A 15,563-nucleotide genomic window follows, 5' to 3' on the forward strand; every position below is an offset into this window, starting at 1 on the left:
TTCAAGAGTACTTCCTACTTTCTTTTCTATTAAGTTTAGTGTAACTGGATTTATGTTCAGGTCTTTGATCCACTTGGACTTGAGTTTTGTGCATGGTGACAGATATGGATCGATTTGTAATCTTTTACATATTGACATCCATTTACGCCAGCACCATTTGTTGAAGATACTTTCTTTTTTCCATTGTATAGTTTTGGCTCCTTTGTCAAAAACCAGGTGTTCATATGTGCATGGATTAATGTCAGGGTCTTCAATTCGATTCCATTGGTTCGTATGTCAGTTTTTATTCCAGTATCAAGCTGTTTTTATTACCTATTTTTTTTAGTGTGGAAAAAATTTCTCTTTTAAATAGTTTCCTTTAAAATATCTGATTTTTTAAGTGACTTACCAAATCTGTGTAGAACAGTAGAAATCCGAGGGAATTTCAAAACAACCACCTAGTGTCCAAGGTGTGAATCCAGAGAGAGAGAGAGAGAGAGAGAGAGAGAGAGAGAGAGAGAGAGAGAGAGAACGCAAGAAAGTGTAGCTGGCTAAAGCTTAAATCCAGCCATGTGTTCCCTCTTGAGTCGAGTCAAGGCTTGGCTTTGGCTTCCTTAAGCTCCGACCATGTGCATTGGCTTCACAGGCAGGGGCCCTGTTCCACAGGGCAAGCCTGAGTTGTTTGTAGCACTGGCTTTAAGCAAGTAGCTCACGGTTAGTCCGGCCTGAGTCCAAACCGACCTGGGCCCAGGCTAGGGAGTCGGCCACCCTTGCGGGAAACCGGACCTGCTGCCAAACCAAGTGGTTTTTAATAGATTCTTGTCACATTGGGCGCCAAATGTAGATGTAACCAACCGTCTTATTAAATAAGAAACACAGAACCAATGTAAAGAAGAAAGCCAAGAGGTCAGAGCTCAGAGCTAAAATCTTACCCTTCCTCCTGTGGTGGTCCTACCTCTCCAAAAAAGACCTACTTCCTATGTGTCTTTATTTAGTCTTTCTGTCCAGCCTTCTCATTGGTTGTAAACCCAAACACGTGACTGCCTCGTCACTGCCTGTAAGTACAGCCCTGCAGGTCTTAAAGGTGTCTGTCTCCAATGCTGGCTGCATCCCTGAACACACAGAGACTTATCTAGCTCTGCCTACCAAGTGCTGGGATTATAAGCACCACTGCCCTGCTTTGCTATGGCTTGCTAATAGCTCTGACCCCAGGGCAATTTTATTTATTAACATACAATTAAAATCACATTTCAGTACAAATAAAATATCACCATACCAGACCTTATTACAGATGGTTTTGAGCTGGGAATTGAACTCAGGACCTCTGGAAGAGCAGTCAGTACTCTTAACCTCTACGCCATTTCTCCAGCCCATATTTTCCTCAATTTCTTTAAGGAACTTTTTTTATTCCCTTTAAGAATATTAAGAAAACCAAGAAAAACAAACAAACAGTTGATGTAAACAAATAAAATAGTTCAAGATCTGAAAATGGAAATAGAAGCAGTTAAAAAAAAAAAAACACAAACTGAGGGAATTCTGGAAATGTAAAATCTAGATTAGCAACCAGGAACTACACATGCAAGTATCATCAACAGAACACAAGATATGTAAGGGAGAATCTCAGGCACTGAAGACACGATAGAAGAAATAGATACTTTGGTCAAAGAAAATGTTAAATCTAAAAAGTTGCTGACACAAAACATCCAGGAAACCTGGGACACTATGAAAACACCAAACCTAAGAATAACAAGTGCAGCTGGAGTTATCTTCAGTTTTACCCAGGCCCACAGCCACTCAGACTCAAATAAACACAAAGAATCTTATATTATTTAAATTGTTTGGCCTAATGGCTCAGGATTCTTGCCATCTAGTTTTTATATCTTAAATTAACCCATTTTTAATCAATCTATAAGTTGCCACATGGTTTGTGGCTTACTGGTACTGTCACATCATGCTTCCTCTGTCTCTGGCTGGCAGCATTTCCTGATTCAGCCTTCCTATTCCCAGAATTCTCTTCTCTGCTTATCTCACCTATACTATACTTCCTGCCTGACTACTGGTCAATCAGCATTCTATTTTATTTTTTTAATAAATATTTTTATTTTATAATTAATTAAATTTTACATATCAGTCACGGATTCCCCTGTCCTCCCTCCTCCCACCCCAAACCTTCCCCCTCAACCCACCCCCTATTCCCACCTCTTCCAAGGCAAGGTCTCCCCTGGAGAGTCAGCCCAGCCTGGTAGATTCAGTTGAGGCAGGTCCAGTCCCCTCCTCCCTGCACCAAGGCTGAGCAAATTGTTTCAGCATAGGCCCTAGGTTCCAAAAAGCCAGCTCATGCACCAAGGACAGGTCCTGGTCCCACTGCCTGTGGCCTCCTAAACAGTTCAAGCTCGACAACTGTCTCAATTATCCAGAGGTCCTGGTCCAGTTCCATTGGGCTCCTTAGCTATTGATTCACAGTTCATGTGTTTCCACTAGTTTGGCTATTTGTCCCTGTGCTTTTTCCAATCATGGTCTCTTGCTCATATGGTCCCTCCTCTCTCTCTCACTGGTTGGACTCCTGGAGCTTCACCTGGGATTTGGCCATGGATCTCTGCATCTGCTTCCACCAGTTACTGGATGAGAGTTCTATCATAACAGTTAGGGTGTTCGGCCATCTGATAACCAGAGTAGGTCAGCTCAGGCACTCTCTTGACCATTGCCAGTAGTCTATAGTGGAGGTATCTTTGCAGATATCTGGTGACCTCTCTAGCACTCTGCTTCTTCCTATTCCCATGGGGTCTTCATTTATCATGGTGTCTCTTTCCTTGTTCTCCTATTCTGTTCCTGATCCAGTGGGACCTCCAGCTCCCCTAAGCTCACTTTCCCCTGACTCTTGCCCCACATTACCCCCCTCACCCCCAGTTTGCTCATGTAGATCTCATCCATTTCTCTGTCTCTGGGTGATCCCTGTGTCTTTCTTAGGGTCCTCTTTACTAGGTAACCTCCCTGGAGTTGTGAGTTGCATCTGATCATCCTTTGCTTTACATCTAGTATCCACTTATGAGTGAGTACATACCATGTTTGTCTTTCTTCATCTGGGTTAACTCACTCAGGATGATATTTATCAATCAATCAGAGCAACACATTCCCAGCGTCCCCAGCACTTCCCCTTTTCTTTTTTTTTAAAAGGGAAGGTTTTAACTTTAACAGTAAAATTATATATAACAGAACAATTATCAAGCAAGAATTACAGTTACAATATCTAGTCTATTTATAATATCTAGTCTATTTGTATTTGGCAAAATTAAACAAGATATTCTATCTATTGTATATTTGTGAGTCTAAGGTTTTATATCTAACTTATCTTTTATCATAACTAAGGAAATTATAACTATCTAGTCTTCAACTACATCAAAGACCTCAGAAGGATATAATATTACCTGAGAAACGGGAGAAGGATGCAAGCAACTTTTAGGAGTCTTGTGAGAGTAGACAGAGACAGCTGGAAGCCTGAACATTCATCCAAAGTTCCTCTGTAAAGTTGGGGCCTCTGTCTTCAGCCCACAGGCCTAGAGTCTCTCAGTCACTTTTCTCTGTGTCCTGTAGAATGTCTGGCAGTTTCCTCTGTGAATCAGGAACCTGAAGGACTATTTCACCAAGCAAAATTCAGTGATCACCTTCCTATGGGTCCTGCATGTCCAGTCGATCAAGCAATCCAGGAAAGAACAGTTTCTTGTCCAAATGGCTACTTTTGTCAAGAAGAAGATACAGTCCATATAGAGTGTTTTTGATGCCATGCTCTGCTCTGAAGTAAATCAGTCCTACCAGGAGCAAACGTGTCTCACTGTCCAGAAAGTCTAAGATTTTGAATCATTTTAAATGCCATGTTCTGTACATCTTTGAAGTGTTTGAAGATTACCTATTTATCTGAAATATATCTATTCATACCTAGAAAACTTAACTAATATAGAAGACTAATTATTAATTTGTATTTTTTAATTATCCATTACAATTTTAAATGAGTTACACAAAAGTAATACCTTAAACAAGAGTAGAAATAGACATACAGTATAACAAAATTAACTTTAAATGTGTAATAGAATTGTTGAAGCCAAGGTTGGATAAAGCACAGGGACAAATAACCAAATGAATGGAAGCACAGGATCTATGAACCAAAGGCTGAGGGGCCCCCAGCTGGATCAGGCCCCCTGAATGGGTGAGACAGTCATTTGGCTTGATCTGTTTGGGAGGCAGCTGTGCGTTGGTGCTGGGTCCTGGGCTCGTTGCATGAGTTGGCTGTTTGAATCCTGGGACTTATGCAGGGACGCTTGGCTCGGTCTGGGAGGGGGGGACTGGACCTGCCTGGACTGAGTCTACCAGGTCGATCCTGGTCCTCGGGGGGAGACCTTGATCTGGAGGAGGTGGGAATGGGGGGTGGGCTGGGGGGAGGGGGAGGGGGGCGAGAGGAGGAGAGCAGGGGAAACTGTGGCTATTATGTTGAACTGAATGGTGTTCTAAAATAAAAAATAAATAAATAAATAAATAAATAAATGTGTAATAAACTAAAATCTATAGCAATTTAAAACATTCTACAGAAGTTGTTGCTCTATAATAGTAGATTTATTAATCTACCTTTTCATCATTTCTATACTATCCCTCTTTCTTCTTTAGAAAGAGAATGCATTTATAATCAACCTTTAAAATTATTTTATTTTATTTTATTTTTTTAGTAATATGCTTGGGTTTAGAGAAGGAGTGAGCCAATTCCATCTCCAAAGCCAGCTTGGTATATTTGGGAATTTGGGCGTAGTTTCTCATACTGCTTCCTGCTGGATGAGGGTGCTGTATTCCTGTGGAGACATAAAGAAAATTTTAGGATTATGGAGTAGTCTTTGATGCTGTATTTTCTGAGCCAGTTGCCTTGAAACTGTTCTGGATGTTGGATCATCTGGGCCATGGTGTCATTGGAGACCTTTCAGGGGGTCTTGGCTGGTTAAACCTGATGTATCTGGAACAAATCCATAGCCTCTTGTTTTCTGTGGAAACAAAAGCAGAGCCTCCTTTCCAAAGTAACATATCCTTAGATCCAAATTTTGAAGTCAAGATACTTAAGGTTTAACTTAGCATCCTTTATAATAAAATGTTTTTCTGCAGTTAAATATCCCAAAGACAACACAACCCAGATTTTTTGTGTGATACCCATCTTTACATGGCTTATTTTTTATATTACTTCTACTTTTTTTAAAGACTTTATTTTTTAAAACTTTCTACTTTTTTAATATAACTGTTAATATTTCTTTTTTTCTTTTAAGCCTACATACATTTTTATACATATTGTAAACCATTTAAAGTCTTGTTCTATCTGAATCTGTCTTATTGTATAACTATTGTGTAACTATTGTTTTAAACTGCAGCGGCTTGTACTGAAGCAACCTTGGCTGCTGGCTTTACCCAACTCAGCTTCCCAACATGGCAGTGGTACGTTTACCACCGGCTCTAGATCTGGAAGCCATGTGTACCATCAACTCTCAGAAGCAGTGGGTCTATGCTTCTATCAAAGCAGCATGTAGCCCAGAAACCCCTCTCTCTCTCTTACTAGTAAAAGCTAAATCTGTCATGCAGTGCTCTGTGCGGCTTGGAGACGCCTCATTTCCACCATGCTGCAGGTCAAGTGTGGCTAACTTGAGAGAGACTACTAGGAAGCTGTTTTTAGCTCCGTTTTAGAATTTTTTTTTTTTAGGTTTTAGGTGGAAAATCTTGCCCCATGTTTTGGAGCCATTTGTAGCTCCAGTCCTGCCTGGGCCGGCAGCCACTCAGACCCAAATAAACACAGAGTCTTATATTATTTAAACTGTTTGGCCTAATGGCTCAGGATTCTTGCTATCTAGTTCTTATTTCTTTCTTTTTTTTTTTTTTTTTTTTTTTTTTTTTTTTTTTTTTTTGGTTTTTCGAGACAGGGTTTCTCTGTGTAGCTTTGCGCCTTTCCTGGAGCTCACTTGGTAGCCCAGGCTGGCCTCGAACTCACAGAGATCCGCCTGCCTCCGCCTCCCGAGTGCTGGGATTAAAGGCGTGCGCCACCAACGCCCGGCGCTAGTTCTTATTTCTTAAATTAACCCATTTTAATCAATCTATAAGTTGCTACATGGCTTATGGCTTACTGGTACTTTCACATCATGCTTCCTCTGTCTCTGGCTGGTGACTCCTGACTCAGCCTTCCTATTCCCAGAATTCTCCTCTCTGCTTATCCCACCTATACTATACTTCCTGCCTGGTTTACTGGCCAATAAGCTGTTTAAATAAACAATAAAAAAATCAATCAATCAGAGCAACACATTCACAGTATCCCCAGTAAACAGGAATAGAAAGAGAAGATTCCCAGCTCAAAGGCCTAGAAAATATTTTTAGCAAAATCATATAAAAAAGTTTTTCTAACCTAAAAGGAACAAGATGCCTACAGAATAACAAATAAATTAGACCATAAAAGATAGACCCCTTGCCACACACTAATCAAAACACTAAACACACAATACAAGGAAAGAATATTAAAAGCTGCAAGAGAAAAAGGCCAAGTAACATATAAAGCAGACTTATTAGATTTATACCTGATATTTCAGGGGAGAATCTAAAAGCCAGAGGTCCTAGACAGATGTGTTGTAGACTCTAAGAGACCATGGATACCAGGCCAGACTTCTATACCCAGCAAATCTTTCAATCATCATAGATGGAGAAAACAAGATAAAGTCAAATAAAAACAATAAATATCCACAAATCTAGTCCTACAAAAGGTTGAAAAATATTTCATCACAAGAAGGTTAACTGCACCCACAAAAACACAGGAAATAATCTCTAACCAGCATAACAAAGAAGGAAAACACACACACACACACACACACACACACACACACTACCATCATCAAAAACTACAATAAACTAACAGGAGTTAACCATCATTGGTTATTGATATCTCTCAATATCAGTGGACTCAATTCCCCAATAAAAGGACACAGACTACCAGAATGGATGCAAAACCAAGACCCATCTTTCTGCTGCAAACAAGAAACACATCTGAACATTAAATATAGACATTATCTGCTATGGGCCACAAGAATGTATTATAAAAGCTCAGCTGGTTACGGAAAAGCCACTACCTGAAGGGATCAAGGAATTCCTTCAGAGGAAGCCAAATTCCAAGGAGTTTTTGGTGTTATTTGACTTGTTATATATCAGCTGTGCTCTGTTCTGAAAATCATGTGTGCCTTTATAACTTTCCCAATTGATTTTTTTCCTGAGAATTGCTAACAGTGTGGACTGATCACTATTTGTACATATATGTTTGAGGTATTTAGAGAACCACCCAGGAAAGACATCCTTCCCTCAGGCCCATCCGTTTCTTCTCCTTTTAGAGCTGGAATCAGGTATCTCCCTTAGCCACATTCAAGGACTAACAGTCCAGACCATCACATGCTAGTCTCCTGATTTAAGGTAAATTCCTCAAGGAGACACCGCCTATGTTAGGTGGAACTTAAGCAATAGCTTCACACAATTTAGCTTGGACCCTCCTTTTCTAACAGCCTTACTAACTTTATAGTCCTCTAACTCCTTACCTAACCACTTCTAGGAATATTTAGATAACCTTCTGCGCTGACAGCTATGCACACGCAGAACCCCAGTTCTAGCCTCCCTGTAATTATCATCATTGGCAGCATCCACCAGGTCCATCCCCAGATGGAGGAAAGTACCTTATCAGAGATACCTCTATACTCTCTAAGAACAGACTTAAGCATCCAGACTACCTGTTTGAGAAGGCCCGGTGGATGTGCCAATTAAGCTTAACTTTCTGCTTTCTAAAGTCTTATCTCTAGCTTTAGATCCACCCTTAACAATTAACTCAGAACTAAAGGGTTCCAACTTACATGTGCATCTAGCTGTGATGGAAGTTGCCTAGCCAAGTTGCCTAGTGATGGAGCACTTGCCAGAAATGGTAGGAGCAGAGATGGCTTGGAGAGATAAGGGCCAAAGGAATAAAAGGACAGTTTTATTTTCAGAGAAGAAAGATAGAACTTAGAGGTATAAGGAGACGGAGAGGAAAAGAGGAGGGGAGAACCTGAGGATGGAGAACTGAGAGGGATAAGGAGGATTTTGACCAGAGAGAATGTGTGGATGAGATGGAAGATGAGGAAGAGTCAGATGGCGAAGTACTAGCTGGGTAATAACGAGATGAGAAGGACCTAGATGAGGCAGAATTAAGATGAGAGAATTAAGATAGAACTTAGAGGGAACAGTAGATAAAGGTAAAGAGAAATCAGGCAAGAAAGGAACTAAGCACAAGAATGGAACTAAAGCTATGTAGATAGGATTCTATCCCAGAGGGATTAAAGCAAGTGGACTAAAGAGCTCTGTGTGCTGAGATTCTATTTCCTGAAAATAGTCCTTACCATTTGTAGTTTTCTCTCCTGAGCCCCTGGGAAGTATAATATTAAGGCTGGTTCTTTTAATGTTACACAAGAATTATCTCAAAATAAAGGGTTGGAAAAAGATTTTCCAAGCAAATAGCTCCAAGAAGCAAGGTCATGTAGCTATTCTAATATCTAATAAAATAGACTTCAACCCAAAATTTGTCAAAAGAGATGAGGAAGGGCAGTTCATATTCATCAAATTATAAATCCACTAAGATGACATTACAATTCTTAGTATCTATCCTTCAAACACAAGGGCACCTTTGTTTGGAAAGGAAAGACAACTAGAGCTTAAATCACCCACTGACCCTCACATATTGATGGTGGGAGACTTCAACACCCAACTCTCACCAATGGACAAGTTATACAGACAAAAACTAAACAGAGAAATATTGGAGCTAACAGACATTGTAACTCAAATGAATACACTTCCTTCTCATTAGCTAATGGAACCCTCTCCAAAATTGAACACATATTAGGTCACAAAGAAAGTCTAAGAGATACAAGAAAATTGAAATAACTCTCTACATCCTATCAGAGCACAATGAATTAAAGCTGGATTTCAACAAAAACAGAAACAAGAGAAAGCCTACAAAGTCTTGAAAACTGAAAAAATATATTGAATTACTACAGGGTCAAGGAAGAAATAAAGAAGGAAATTAAAGACTTCCTAGAATTCAAAAAAATTAATGCACAGCAAGTTTAAACATATGGGTCACAATGAAAGCAGCGTTAAGTGGAAAGAAAGTTCATAGTACTAAGCACCTTTGTCAAGAATTTGGAGAGATCTCATACTAGCAACTTAACAGCACACCTGAAAGCTCTATAATGAAAAGAACAACTACAGCCAAAAAAGAGTAGACATACAGCAGGAAAAAAATCAAACTGAGGGATGAAATCAATAAAATAGAAACAGAGAGATCAGTACTAAGAATGAATGAAACAAAGAGTTGGTTCTTTGAGAAAATCAACAAAATAGACAAAACCTTATCCTAACCAACTAAAAGGCACAGAGAGAATATCCAAATCAACAAAATCAGAAATAAAAAGGGAGACATAACAAAAGACACTGAAGAAATCCATAGAATCATTAAGTCATACTTCAAAAACCTGTACTCTTAAGAGCAGCAAAGGATCCAGGCAGTGGTGGCGCACGCTTTTAATCCCAGCACTCAGGAGGCAGAGGCAGGCGGATCTTTGTGAGTTCGAGGCCAGCCTGGTCTACAGCGCGAGATCCAGGAAAGGCTCAAAGCTACACAGAGAAACCCTGTCTTGAAACAAACAAACAAACAAACAAACAAACAAACAAACAAACAAACAAACCCAAAGCAGTAAAGGAAAAAAGGTCAAGTAACATATAAAGGCAGACCTATTAGAATTATATCTGACTTCTCAGTGGAAACTCTGAAAGCCAGAAGGTCCTGGACAAGACGTTCTGCAAATACTAAGAGACCATGGATGCCAGCCCAGACTACCATTCCAAGCAAAGCTTTCAGTCGCCATAAGTGGAGAAAACAAGATATTCCAAGACAAAACCAGATTTAAACATTACATATCCACAAATCCAGCACTACAGAAAGTACTAGAAGGAAAATTCCAACTCAAGGAAGTTAGCTGCAACCACCAAAACACTAACAATTACTGGTCATTAATAGCTCTTAATATCAATGGGCTCAATTTATCTATAAAAAGACACAGGCTAACAGAATGCATACAAAAACAGGATACATCCTTCTGCTGCATACAAGAAACACACCTCAACCTCAAAGACAGACATTACCTCAGAGTAAATGGTTGGGAAAAGGTTTTCTAATCAAATGGACCTAAGAAACAAGCTGGTGTAGTTATCCTAATATCTAACAAAATAGACATCAAACTAAAATTAATCAAAGAGATAAAGAAGGACATTTCATATTTATAACAGGAAAAATCCGTCAGAACGAAGTCTCAATTCTGAACATTTATGCCCTCAATACAAGAGCACCTACATTTATAAAAGAAACATTTGTTTTCAAAAGATTTCCTGTGTCCTACCTGGCCCACACTTGGGACAAATCATTCTCACCTGCAAGTGGCAATCATATTAGTAAGTTCTAATTGCCTAGGGCTAGTTAGAGTCTGGTTAAGGCTACAGCTTTCCATTTTGGAGCAGGTCTGGACAAGTCCCAGGCTTTGTCCTTACTTGGTTATCTGCTGACTGTAGTTCAGGCCTGGTACTGTATGTACTTTGCTGTCGAGAGTATTGGAGATGAATTGTCCTTTGTTGGTGGCTCTCTCAGAAACTGCTTGCTCAGTTTCAGGAAACTGAAATTGAGGCCTGATCTCTGAGAGAAGACTGAGCAGGCTCTTATGGTGTCTGCTTGGTCCTCTCAGATGCAGATAAAGACCATGTCACGGTCTCTCAGGATACAATGAAATAGCCCATAGGTAAGTTAAAGGACACAGAACACAAGCAACCATATGAGGAAGATGATAATCATGGAGCTGGCTCTAAGTTTTGTAAAGAACTACTCTGAAAAGTATTAATGGAAAATATTTTACCTAGTTTATAAAATAATCTGTCACATTCCATCAATTATTAGCAAACAGAAAAACTGCAACCCATAAAAAAATCCATCCTTCCTATATCAAAAAGTAAATGTTGATGTCTCATAAAACCCCCGACTTTTGACTCATATGGAACACACATGCATAAATCCAGTATTTTCCTTTTGTTAACTCTGAACATCTGAGACAGACAGCAATGAAGACAGGGTTTCAATTTTCCCATTCCATGTCACTTCACATGTGGGATTTGATACTGATAGATACATGGCTAAATTCTGACAGAAATTGACCACAATGGTACTGTAAGTATTACTTGAAATCTCCTGCCTTCATGGACATAATTACCATACATGTGAGTTCTTTGACAAACAGAGTCATTAGACTGAAAAATAACTTCATAGCATGATAGGTACTAAAGAAGACAGCTTTAAGAGATATGTTGGGCAAAAGACTGGGTTTTCTAATCATCTCCTCATTGGCAAAAGCCAATGCCAAAAAAGTTGTTGCTTTAGAGGTAGCAAATTTAAAAGAAAGAAGGATTTTAGAGAAGATAGGAGTCTAAACAATATAATTTTCAATCCAAATGCAATGCACAATATATATTTGTATATAATCAATAATAATAGAAGAAAAAAGAGATTATCATCTTGAGAGTGAGGAGGGATGGGAGGAGTTTAAGTGAGGACAGATGGCAAGGAATGTAGGGAGGAAAAGAGAAAGTGATACATTTTTATTTCAATGAAAACAATCAAATTTCATAAACAAGAAAAAAATAATATAAAGAACCGTTGTTGTAGTGGGGATGTCCTAATCTTAACTGTACTGGGTCTATGACTTGAGTCATTTACTCCCATGGGCTGATGTGTTGAAACTTAACCCCCAGTGTGGCAATGATGAGAGATGGTTGTGTTTTTTTTTTTTTTTTTTTGAGAGATAGGACTCACAAGGAGGCCACCCTGTAATTGCAAGTGCTGACCTTTGAAGGCATTGAAGTTGATTTAGTGGGACCTTTATAGTAGATACACGAGCATAATTGATGGAGAACAAGAGTAAGCCTGTTTCACTGTCTGGCTCATGTTTCACCACATGTTGTCTCATTCATACCCCTAACAAGAATGCCATTTGATGTGATGCAACATAATCAAGGTTAGAGTGGACAGAAACCAAAATGACAGACTACTTTTACACTTTCAAACTTCAAAACAGTGAGCTACAGAAAATAGTCTAGTATATATAGATACTATAGTGCACTAGGGTTTGAAGATACAGGTTACTTTTAATACGAATGAATAGTAATATCTCTATTGCACAATTTTGTGTAATCATAGCATCCCTGTTCATCCCTGAAACTATTTTTGAATCTAAAATTATGTCTTGATTAAAAACAAGTGAGGCAAAGGCACGTGCCATTTTGTCAGTTTTGTCATGAGCCTCAGAACTCTGACATCACAGTGACATCACCTTGACTACTGCAGACTCCTCAGACTTCAGTAGTTGGTCTGCCAACTGCTGTAGCTGTCTTTGGTGTTTAGTACCAAAGAGGAAAAAGAGAATTGCAAGTCCATCAAATGACTCTCCATTCCAGGCTCTGCTGAAAAGGTATTCTTCTAATATCCACTTTCTATCCTTAGGCTAGACTGGTGCTCTCAGGAGATGTTTTGTCTTGATTCCTCCAGATTATTTGAACTAATGCTTACACTTCAGCTCTAGCTTCATGAAAAGTTACTTAGGATAATGTTAAGTGCTGTCCTCTAAATAAAGGAGACATTATACTGTCAGGGGAGGAATGTTCTGAAGTACATGGTAGGAAAATGTAATTCTCTTAAAATGGCTGTTGGAGCTATGGGGAGGTTTTATGTTTTGCTCAGTCTAGTTGTTTTAACTATTTTTTTTTTCCATCACAGGCAATTTATTTTGTTCTATTCATTCACAGTTAATACAGAAAATACTTGGAAACATTTCCATATAATGTTTGAGACAGAAATCATCAAATAGAAACATACAATGTTGACAGGAGGCAGTACATTTATAATTTATAATCCCAAATGTATTTATATATTAGAAATGGAAAGATCTACAAATGAAATTATGAAGGTTCACCAAAGTCATTTAATCTGTCAGTTTCTCATTCATTTTTATGTCTTAGTAATATTCTATTGTATGAATAAGCCACATTTTATTTCTCTCCAGTATTTGATAGCTATTTGAGTTGTTTTAACTTTTTTACTATTAGCAACATACTGCTATAAACTTTCATGTACATGTTTCATAGGTGCACATTTTCAGTAGTTTGAGGATATATTCCTAAGGGTAGAATTGTTGAGTAACAGAGTAACAATGTTTTGCATTTTGACCAACCACCAAACTGTTTTGCCAAAGTGGCACACCATTTTACAATCTCACCAAATCCTTGTTTTTAAGGCTCTGATTTTTGTACAAAAGCATTCAATCATTCTGTCAGACCAAACCAGGAAAAGTAAGCTATAGTTCAGAGCTGTTCTATTCCATTTACTATGCAAAGCCATTCTTGGCGTTTGAAACTCTCAGCCCTTTTGAGTATTCTTGCAGTGTTCACCTTTTCCTCCACCACTTTTTTTTCTTCTTTCTTTCTGGTTTATTTCTATCTATTACAAATGTATAAAAAATCCTCCATCAACGCTGCTGTTAGCAGCAGAACCTTGAGAAATATACCTTTGGTTTGCCTCAGAAAAGGAACACATATTGCACTGTAAAGTTTATAAAATTGGCGCAAAACATTGTGATAATGTTACAATACCAGTTTTAAGAGTTCAGTCACTAATGGGGAGCCGATGGGATACATGCAGAACTGTGAAAGCGATCTCACTTAGCCAGCTGTACACGTAGACTGTAAATCTACATTCAGATCATTTCTGAACTAAAACTATCAGCTCAGTTTATCTGTTGAGGTCAACCAGGAAACCCAAGAATATACCTTGATTTTTGCAAAAAACAAAATAGGGGGAGGGGTTTCTTCAGCATTTCAGTCCACGAGTAACAGTATCCTAACAGGCAAAGTGTTCTCTCGCTGTCAACATAGAATGAACTGCTGCTGGAGGTCAACTTGTTTTAACTATTTTGATCATAGAGCAGCACAGGATAGAGGTCACATTTCATCCACAGTTCTTGAAACTCTCTTGTATTAAGGAAGCTTTTGATGTTTTCAAAACTATTTGGTGTTCTTCAGCACCTATTTCTAAAATTTGAGCAATACTTATGCACGAATGACTTTCTAAGAATCCTCGTCCACTTGAATTTTTATGCTAACATGTAACTAAATTTGAACTACTTGTTCACATACTTTGTCAAAATTTTCAGTTTTGGGATAGCTACTTTTTTTTAACCCCTTCTTGTTCTTTTTGCTTCAGTCCTTGTATTATATTTATGAGTCCTTCTTGAAAAATGAAGCATAGAAAATTAGGTAAATATGTGGGTGAATATACATCTATGTGGGTGTATATACAAATATACTGTTTAGGTAGCTACATTGCATAGATTAATGGGATTTCTAATCTAGTAATTCATTCTCTTCAAAATTTTGTGACTGTACATTTCCATTCCTTGATTTTAATGATGCCTGTAAATTTTGAACAGCTACCTAATTGAAGCCTTTTCTTGGCTTCTGCCTCTCTTTTTCATTGTAGAATATTACTCTAGTAGCTTTTATACAGACATTAATGCTTAAGTAATTGTGAATAGCAGTCTGATCATATACTCTTCCTGGGTCTGGGTTACCTTATTCAGGATGATTTTTTTTTCTTTTGCCATTTATTTGCCTGAAAATTTCATTTTTCTTAACAGCTGTATATCTTCCATTGTGTAAATGTGCCACATTTTCTTTATCTATTCTTCTGTTGAGCCAAATCAAGATTGCTTCCAATTTCTGGTTATTATGAATAGAACAGCAATAAACATGACTGAGCTAGTGTCTCTCTGGTAAGATAAAGCAGTCTTTGGGTATATGCCCCAAGAGTGATATAGCTTAATATTGTGGTATGTCAATCCCCATCTTCCTGAGGAAGCAACACACTGATTTTCACAGTGTCTATAAAACTTTGTACTTTACACTAGCAATAGATGGATATTCCACTAATACCATTAACATCCTTGCCAGGATGAGCCACCATTTGTTTTATTAATCTTAGCAATTCTCACAGGTATAAGGTGAAATCTCATTATGCTGATGGCTAATTTGAACATTGTTTCTTAGACATTTGAGTTTTCCCTTGACAATCCATTGTTTAGATTTGTACCCCATATTTTAGTTGGTTTATTTTCTTGATATTTAGTTTCTTTGAATTCTTTATATATTTTGGGTATTAGCCCTTCTTTGGATGTGCAATTGTTAAAACTTATTCCAATAAGTTTTATTGGAATATTGGATGATGGAGTTCTTTACTGTACAGAAGCCTTGCAGTTTCATGAGGTCCCATTTATTAATTATTGATCTTAGTACCTGTGCTGATGGTGTTCTATTCAGATAGTCTTTTCCTATGCCAGTGAGTTCAAGGCTATTCCCCAATTTCTCTTCTATAATTATATCATCTTCAGTGTATCTAATGTTATGTTGAGGTCTTT

The 15,563-nt window shown here is 38.3% G+C and overlaps 1 protein-coding gene across 3 annotated transcripts in view; it reads left to right on the plus strand.

Moving 5' to 3' along the window:
* The first annotated feature begins 12,449 nt into the window (after positions 1–12,449).
* The window catches only part of LOC107399785 (rho GTPase-activating protein 20-like), a 65,900-nt gene continuing 62,786 nt past the window's right edge, over positions 12,450–15,563 (plus strand). For all 3 annotated transcript variants that reach the window (XM_076566378.1, XM_076566377.1, XM_076566379.1), the window contains exon 1: positions 12,450–12,566. The gene's annotated coding sequence lies outside the window, so the exon portion shown is untranslated. The remainder of the gene's footprint in view (positions 12,567–15,563) is intronic.

Source organism: Peromyscus maniculatus, chromosome 3 (genome assembly GCF_049852395.1).
Source record: "Peromyscus maniculatus bairdii isolate BWxNUB_F1_BW_parent chromosome 3, HU_Pman_BW_mat_3.1, whole genome shotgun sequence".
NCBI classification, from domain to species: Eukaryota; Metazoa; Chordata; class Mammalia; order Rodentia; family Cricetidae; genus Peromyscus; species Peromyscus maniculatus.